Raw genomic sequence first — 10,130 nt, 5'->3', positions numbered from 1 at the left:
AGCAACAGCTAATTCCTTACATGTGAGCTTTACAGGTATCCATGCTATCCATTTAACTTTCAATAACATTAACAAAACAAAATCATGCACATCTATTTATCTTCCGACAAAGTTAAGGATGAACCATAGACTTTCCTCCTTTATCATCGATCACAACTAATCATCTAAAAATATATTTGAAAATTTAGTAAAAAAATATTTTTGAGACAAAAATAATTAATTTTATTACATATCAAAGAATCAAGATTCTTATTTTTATTAAATCAAATAATTTTATTAATTAAATTATGTTAAAATAGGTATCACAATAATTTTAACTGCATACCAAATATGCATTAAAACTATAAAGTGATACATGACATACCCGCAAGACAAAACTCGACCAAAATTTAATAATTACTGTAGTATAATTTCAAGAATGCTTCAATAAAATATAACTTTAAATATTGGATGAATTTGATTAATTAGAAACTTAATTGTTGAAAATCAATTGGCCAGCATGCAGCAGATACCATGTTGGGACATAAGGCATTTTCTTTGGGCGTTGCTTTAATGATCACTTCTATGCATATATTATTATATGATTAATGTCCAATTCTGAATGAGGTGGATTGGTGTGGATGAAGAAGAAAAATAGAAAAAAAATGATAGATGATGTAATTAAAAAGTAGTACTAATATCTTTCTACGATTAGCTAGTATTAAGGAGGCGCGCAGCTTATTTTAACATGAGTGTATCCATGGTCTATTTATCTTAGATTCTCAGGAATATGTAACACAGTACAAGATCCAGAATTCCAGATCTATTAAACTAAAAGAAAACATATAATTTATCACATGCAGACACCTTTCTTCATTATTAATTCGTATCAACCAAGCATTCTTTGCACACACAAAGCCAAAGCCATAGCTTGACAACACAATGGAATCTTCCACCACTCATTTCCTCCTCCTCACAATATACCTTCTCTTCATTTCCTTCTTGTCACAGTCACATGCCACAACACCCAAACCACGTCACTTCATCCCATTGGCAAAGACCCAAAAACCAATCTATTCTACACTTCCCTCGCCCTAGGAACTCCAAGACACGACATGGACCTAGTCATTGACCTCGGAGGACCAATCCTATGGAACGGCTGCGACAACCACTACAACTCTTCATCCTACAACCCCGTCCATTGTGAATCCAAAAAATGCCCGGCAGGTTCTGCATGCACTGGCTGCAACGGCCCTTTCAAACCAGGTTGCTCAAACGACACGTGCGGTGCCTACATACTAAACCCTTTCGCTGACGCTATTTTTAGCGGCGATTTAGGTGATGATGTCCTGTTCCTGTCCCACACCTCACTCTCACTCTCTGGTCTTATTTCCGGTTTCACTTCCATTGATGACACTTCGCTTCTAAACAACTTACCCAAAAGTGGTAAAGGGATATTAGGTCTAGCCAGGACACAGCTTGCGTTCCAAACGTAGGTTTCGTTGTCTCATAAGCTTCCTCGTAAGTTTTCTCTTTGCTTACCTTCTTCAAACAAGAAAGGACTTGGTTCCCTCTTCATTGGTGGGGCACCCCAAATTGCTTCTTCCAAGTTAACTCTCTTCACCACCCCTCTTGTTGTTAATCCCTTTAGCACAGCTCCAGTATTCACTGAAGGTGATGCCTCTTACGAATAATTCATTGTTGCGAAATCAATCAAGGTTGAAGGCCGGTTGATAAACTTTAAGTCTTCCCTTCTTTCTATTGACAACAAGGGACATGGTGGAACCAAAATTAGCACCATGAATCCCTTCACGGTTGTACACAGTGCCATATTCAAACCCCTTGTTAGGGAATTTTCGAAGCAAGCTGGTCAGAGAAAGATAAGGAAAGTGGCACCAGTGGCACCGTTTGGAGTGTGTTTTGATTTTAGCACCATTGGTAGGACTGTCACTGGACTTGATTTGCCCTCTATTGAGTTGGAGTTGGAAGGGGGAGTAAAGTGGACAATTTATGGTGGCAATTCAATGGTATTGGTGAACAAAAAGGTGGCGTGCCTAGGATTTGTGGATGGAGGTAAAGAGCCAAGGACATCGGTTGTTATTGGTGGGCATCAGTTGGAGGATAACCTTCTGGAGTTTGATTTGGTTTCTTCCAAACTAAACTTCAGCTCCTCCCTCCTTCTTCATGATAATGCAAGATGCTCCCACTTCAGAAGCTAATTTCTTTCCCATTCAATTGAGCGTGATGATGAGTACTTTAATAATTAACTTCTATCCTTTTCAGTACTTCTATTTCCATTTTTATGTTTGACTGAAAATTAATTATGAAGTGTATTTTCCTTTAAATGGTTTTATAATTTGAGCAGATGTATTGTGAATGTTGATGTTAAGAGAAGAACATGTAATGAAGTTCTTAAAAATAAAATAATGTTGTTAGTTTTAATTTACTTGTTTCAACCTTAAATTTGAAAACATATTGTCCGCTCAAGTTTCACCATTTAATTTTTAATAAAAAAACAAACTTCTCGGCAGATTGAAAGAAGAGAAAGTTTATAAATAATGTTAGGTCTCGACTATTAAATAATGATGTGAGATTGTGTGATTATTACAACAAGTCTCTCAATGGATGTTAAAAGACTATAGTGGCTTTGATCATCTCTAGAACACCATGGAGCTACTTCTCTCTTATGTGCAGGATCTTCTTTTGCTTGGGACGGAAAAGACAAATTTCACTGCACTCTTCTGCTATGCTTTTAATGTCATCTTAATCCTCATCTCCTTGCCTGCTTTGACGCTTGTAATCAAAAGGAATCAAACTAATTTGGTTTTCAAAGTTTATTATGAATCTGTCATCGCATAAGATATTTTTTTTTTAAATTTTTGGGCATGTTTTCAAACAGCTTTGAAAATATATTATGTTAATCCTTTTTTTTTTCTTTGAAAATGAAAATAAAAAACAATGAAAATGCCCCCCTAAAGATTGTTATTGAAACATAATTGTTTCTGTTTTTAGTTTAAAAATAATTTTTTAAATTTAATAGAATTTAAATGAAAAATTGATTGTTGAGTAAAATAGAACTGTTTTATAAACCAAAAAGAAAAAAGAATAAAAAAGTTCTTAATATCTATGCACAATCTATCTACTCCCATCTCAAATCAATGGCATGCAAGTATTAGACCAGTTCATATATCCATATATAGATGGATAAATTATTTTTTAATTTAAAAAAATATTATATGCACACTAGTCGAGGAAAACTTGCTTCCAGTCTCCTCAATATTGAGTGTAAATCATAATTAGCAAAACACTGTTGCAATTGACAAAATAAAAATTGCTTAGAACATATGATAACCTATTTTAAAAACATATAATAAAAGTTTTATGTATATACAAAGTTCATATAATAAAATCTTTACAGCGGTACGGTGTAGTCCATGAAATCTTTAAGAATACTGGAAAATTAAAGCTAAATGATATATTTGTTCCTGCAATGATAACCTATCTTTAAAGAAAGAGAATGAGGTGAACAAAAAAAGCGCCTATCTCAGTCTTTTTTCCTCCGGAAGTCTTAAATTTTTATTCACAATCAATCTTTTGCCATTCTTTACCATTTTGTTTTTGCACGCACAGTAATATCATGTCCATTAAACAATGCTCTGTGTTGCTTTTCGGCCCCTTAAAATATTTGACATTGTCCCTGGTTTCAATGTGTGAGAGAAATCATGAATATTTTCCTGGTGGAGTGCACCCTGCATTTTTAGGCATGGACCCAGCATCAACCAAAAACCATGGTTTTATTGTGATGATAAACCCCAAATTCCTCAGGAGTGAATTATTTGTTGGAAAAAAAATACTGATGACATTGTTGTATATGTTCCATCCCATTTAATTTATTTAGTTACATCACCCATCAACCAATGTTTTTTTCAGCTAATTGGAACCTCTCTATAATCACACAGTGCAAATGGGGCACTAGATATTCACATGGGTTGACTGTTGGAGCCGTTGTTGATATGATATCATCATTCCTTAGGTACCTAGAATAATTCTTCACTAGGATTCTTAAAAGTTAGTGTGGATTTTGCCATCCCAATTCATAAATTTGTTACCACTACCTAATATTTGCAATTATATATATATATATATATATATATATATATATATATATATATATATATTCTTAAAATTGATGTATATACATTTTTTTCTTCTCGAATACTTGTTAATGGTATTGGGACTGTCATTAATTTTATTTTATTTTTTTACTTTTGTGATTCTGGATATATATTCAATTTTTGTTGAGTTCTTGATAAAAAAAATTATTTCAAGTTTATGATATGTTAAAAGTTTTAATCTTAGTCTTTATGGTTAGTTAAGTGATGATTTAACATCATCTCAATGGTTCTTTCAATATATATTAGTCATACGAGAGACTTTAAACAACAATAAAAAATTATCAAGGATTCAAAAAAAAAATGAGAAATATATAAGAGATATAAAAGTTTATATCATGAATTTATGCATCATATTCAGCCATTGGAACAAAACTCCCTTAATGTGAATATTAAATTATTAGCAATTTTGTAAAAGAAGAAAATATTAAGCAATTTTTAGCTAGGCATACCTATGATGGTGACTATGATGGTGACCACATCTGCTGCCATGTGATGTTTGGACTTACACAAATACTTTATGAGTATGAAGAGATTTTTTGTTTATAGAATTGCAGTAGCAGTGCTTGGAAGCATGCAAGGCAAGAGCCACAAAGATACATAAACCCAACAACTGATTGCATGTTGCATCGTTTCTGTTGATTTTCTCCTTCTCACTTTGAGTGAATGGTGTTCAATTCTGAAAAAATATTTTTTCACTTAACATGCATGAAAGATTTTGTTTAAGTAAACCTTAATCAATCAAAGACGTTATTAAAAAGTTACTAAAAGTACTACTATTATTTTTTTAGTACTGATAATACTACATTTTAATTATAACTTTTTAATATGGTCTCTTTATTAATTTATCAACTAGTATTAAGTGAGAATTTTTTTGACAGAATTTTTATTCTTTTTTTATGGGGAAATTTTGGGTGGACGGTATAACTTACATTGTATATTATCCAGAGGTTAACTTAATTAATTAATCTTGATCTATGAGTATAATAGATTCTCTAATTTTAATGTTTTGATTGTTTTACGCATATAACTAACCTATTTTAGTTTTTTTTATGTTATTAGTATAAAGTATCTATTAATTTTGTTATTAATAATATTTGTTGGAGAATTTGACTAATTACTTTTAGTGAGTCTCTCCTTTTAATTACACCGGTATAAATAACTTGTGTCACGCACGGATATTAGGTTTAGAATTTACAAATTCTTATATTATTATAATTTTTAATGTATTTGTGATGTTTTTTATTTTAAGTATATTTATATATTTGTCTTTGTGCCCATGCATGCCTGTGCATGAATGTGCATATGCTTGCAAGTATATTTCTATCAGTTAAAAAAAATTAAAAACAAACAAATTTGACTCATATTGTTATACTAAAACAAATACTTTTAAAACATGTACTAAAAATAGATAACTTTGAATTTTTATATTTATGCTATAATTATATTAGAGTAATTTAACTTATATGTAATCAAAGTTATTTAAGTAATTTCAAATTACATATACTCGTAAGTTTGAGTTATTACGTATCCATGCCCCATTTATAGTAAAGTAAAGATTAATTTATTTTATCCTTAGATGCAGGTATCCATTAAACTATTTATTTTTAATCCATAACAATTTTCAACACATATTTATTGTCATCTCTAATCGCTATACTTATGATCTAAATTAAAAGATGGATCAAACAAAAGTTAAGGATACACAAAATGAAATAATATTTTTGTATTATATAACAGATAAATATATATAATATTTTTAATTATATATATATATTACCATAACCAACGTCATTCCTATCCATAGTCACTTGTTTTGTTCTATACATGCACACACTCATCGTATTGTATTGTATTATGTCCACCATCTTCAAAAAAAATAGCAAAAAAGATCAATTTTAACATTATTGTATACTACTACAAAAAGTACCTTCTACATCGGTTCTAAAATATTTTTAAAGTTAAAACTTTCTATGACGGTTCTTGTATAACCGTCTTAAAAAATTTGTTTTTAAAAAATCTCTAAAGAACCGACTTAGAATGTATTTCTTTTTTTTTTAAATAAAATATATTAAAAATTCTAGGATGGTTTTTATGAAAACCGTTTTAGAATCAAGACATTCTAAGACGGTTCAATATTAAAAAAAAAATCTTACACACAATCCAAAACAAAGTAAACCAATATAAATCTACGGTTGTTATTGTGTTATTTCATTTTAGAAGTTTTAATATTTAAGCCTAAAGTTCAACCAACACACTAAGATTCATCTTACACACAACCCCGACTCAAAAACCAATTATACATGCATGAGTGTTTCTACCATCTATTTATTTTCACCAACATTATAAGTTTACATTAACAATAGCATGTACTATTGTACTGTGTTTTTCAAATAAAGAAAATTAATACTCCATATTCCATGATTATGATCTAAATGTAATAACATTAATTAGCATAAAAAAGAAGCAGGTATAGCATAGAGACCAAAAATGTTTCAGTGTGTAAATTAATATACTTCATGGTTATGATGCAACGTTTAGTTACAACAATTGGCATAATAGAGACGAAAAATGTTTCATTGTCTCTGACTAATTTTATTTCCACTTAAAGTTTCTACCACATTTTTTTTACAACTACTTTTTCTTCTTCTAATTTCTTTATCACATCACTTATTGGATCTTATGTTTCTCTTTTCTTCTCTCTTTTCTTATTTTTTTATAGGTAAATATTAGTTGTTAATATTATTAGTTTTTGTTAGTGAAGAATTTAAATCTGCAACTTCTCTTCATTTTATTTCTTCCTTTACTAACTTATCAACCTTATATCTCCCAATTATTCTTTATTGTGGTAAATTTGTTCTAAAATTTAAGGAAAAACACCATTTCTACTTGGTATATAACTATATACACGCATATTAGTACATACCTAAAAGCTCCAAGGTCGCTGTAATCAACCGAATATTGACCTGTTCTGCATTAGCATCATTAACCACTTCACTACAGAAACAGAAAAAAAAAAAAAGTAAGAGCTAAGAAGCAGCAAAATGAAAAATGCAGAAAACTCACCCTTTTAGTTGAAGTCATTGCTTTCGTTCTTCCGACGATACCTTTGCACTTGTCACTGCCTCCTTTTATACTCTTGTGTTGGGCCTTTTTGGGCCTATTGGCCAGGCTTATAGCCCATTAGGAGGCCCAAGAGAAATATATATTGGCTAATTTAACTAATTGATCATAATTATAAAAGGATTATGTCTGTTCTTATTTATAAATAAAAACAGAGACAGAAATTATCTAAAAGGAATTTTTTAAAACACTTTATTAATTGATCTTCACTTTTGCTTTGTTGTGTTTAAACTTTAGACACTTGTGATATAAATTTTGCCATGTATTTCCTATGCACTTCGTGAAGTCATTTCATGATTGTATATGCATAACCTGTTAAAGATACTGGAAGATTAGGAAGCCTTATCATTGCAGGTGGTGGTGTTCTCAACTAAACAAGTGCAGACACACCATGCATTTGAACCCAGTCCTGATGTTATGAATAATAATCCAGATAGCAAATAAACTCTTCCCAATTGATCCTACAAATGAAAGTATCAGGAAAATTCCCAAATCAACACATCACTTCAAGAATCAAGAATCAAGATAATAACAACTTAATAAATAGCCAATAGCCAAGTAGATTTGAATTAATACAAAGGAAAAACCCAACTTTGTGATGATAAGGTACAAGCTAGCTCAAATTGTAAATAAGCATTAAGAATGAGAAATGCCATGTGTTGAATCATGAAAAGAGGGGAGAGGAAAGAGCAATTAACATGATGATCAAAAAATAATACTGGACATTAGATATGAAACGCAATGCAAACCTTAAATGACAGACTAAACACCCTTGGACTATTAAATCCCAATTGGACCCTTAAAATAATGATCAACAACCAAATATAACTAAGCAAAGTGAACATTCATCTATATATGAGTCTGATCCCACTTCTAATGCTAGACAAGTCAAGGATTAACAATTATTTACCGTCCAGGCATTTCTTGGTGGAACCCAAATTGAAAGCAAAGTGAGGTTCACTACTAATCCAAATCGCATAATTATGTGTGACCTTGCCGATAGAACACAACCAGAGCTAAAAGCCATACCTGTAAAATCAGACTGATTGATCACAAAAAATCACAGACTCGCTTAAAACAAGAAGCTGAAACAAATAATTCAAATATTCTAGCTACAAATGAATCTACTAACAACTGCTGAAAAACAAATCATGATTTATATTTGACAAGAACTCTGATATTGACAACAACTGCTGGAAAAGGGAAAAAAAGCTGTTGAAAAAAGGAAAAAAACAATTAAACATGCATAAAACGCTTTATATAAACAAATTCCAACAGTAAATCCTCAAAGACCATATTCACGAGCAATCCCTTGTGCAAATCAACGCATACCAAGACTTCTCTGAAACACAACCACTTTCCAAGAGAACAATTTAAAAATTAGCAACAATTAAACAAAAATCATCGATTAGAAGCCACAAACTCTACTAGCTACACATGCCTTGCACATCAAACACAAAAACAAGCAAAATTGAAAGAGAATTCGTCAAAACAACACGCAATGAGACCGAAACAACAACAAGGCACAAACGAACGCTAGAATTGGAAGAAAAAAATAACAAAAGCTATAAATAGAAACTCCAAAACCTCTAAAACTAGCTTCGCAGTCAAATCTCAAGCGAATATTCACGAACTCGTCACTGATCTTACGAGAAAAGAGCAAAAACAGTGAAAACCTGAACAAACCCTAAAAATCTGAAAAAGTTGAGAAACTAAAAAAGTTAAGAAGAAGCGGATACGCGTACCTCAACGGAGAGGGCTCTTGTTAACAAAGCAAGCTGTGATAAGAGAGTGGTCGAAAGGAAGGTGAAGAGATAGAAGAAAGAAAAACCAAAGGGAAATGGACAAGATTGAGCTCTTCCCGTACCAAGGAAGCCAGAGACTAGAGAAGAAGTGCAGAAGAAAATGAAACGGATGACTTTCTTTATGGCTCAAGAAGCGCGGGTTAATGCCAGGGCTCACCTTCTCCAACGAACTCATCTCGCGAGATGAGGGCTTCACTGCAACTTGGCGTGTCTCTTGTTCTCGCTTCTCACACTCAGGAAGAAGCTTTGTGTGTGCGGAGGTCGAGGGACGAAGGGTTAGAGAACGGCATTGTTAGGTTTCTTTGCGCTTTTGAACACCATAGCCCTAGCCTTTATGAAAGAGTCCAGTGAGATAACGATGGTGTGTTAATAAAACCCGTCATAAACCAATACACATTCTAAGGCGGTTTTCAATAACCGTCTTAAAATATATGTGGCACAAAGCTTTTTTAATAAATAATTACAAAAATGTCACCGGTTCATTTTTTAAGGGGGTTCTAAAAGAACCGTCGTAGATTGGCTATTGTAAAAACACTATTTTCTAGTAGTATTAGAGTAAGATGCATAAACTTTTTTCTTTGAAATAACATTTGATAAATGAAAAGGGAGAAAAATGGTTACTTGACGAGAACACTCTTTCCACACATGTGAAATAGAAAAAAAATATTAAAAAGTAACGAAAAAAGAGTGTAAAATAAAAGAGAGAAAACAAAAGAAAATACAATAAAAGTTAGACGGTACAAAGATAAAATAAAACAAAGCATATAAATAGATGAAAAAAGAATACATTTAAAATTTAAAATGAAAATTAAATTAAATTCAAATAATTAATAAATAATCCAACCAAAAAGATGTACAATCTTAATTATATATAACTAATTTGAAATAATTAAAATTGAATATTTAATTGTTGAATTATTAATGATTGACTAATAACAGGCAAATTTCATAATACTAATCAATTTTTCATTAATTAATTATAATACATTTTTTCAAATAAATAAATTTTCATATTGATAAATACATTCAAAACTTTTTACCAAACAAATAA

General features: G+C 31.2%; 1 pseudogene; it reads left to right on the top strand.

Moving 5' to 3' along the window:
• Positions 1-757: 757 nt before the first annotated feature.
• LOC100810246 (probable aspartic proteinase GIP2) lies at positions 758-2,378 on the top strand (annotated as a pseudogene).
• Positions 2,379-10,130: the final 7,752 nt, after the last annotated feature.

Source organism: Glycine max, chromosome 13, assembly GCF_000004515.6.
Source record: "Glycine max cultivar Williams 82 chromosome 13, Glycine_max_v4.0, whole genome shotgun sequence".
Taxonomy (NCBI): Eukaryota; Viridiplantae; Streptophyta; class Magnoliopsida; order Fabales; family Fabaceae; genus Glycine; species Glycine max.
This window is presented reverse-complemented; position numbering and strand designations above follow the sequence as displayed.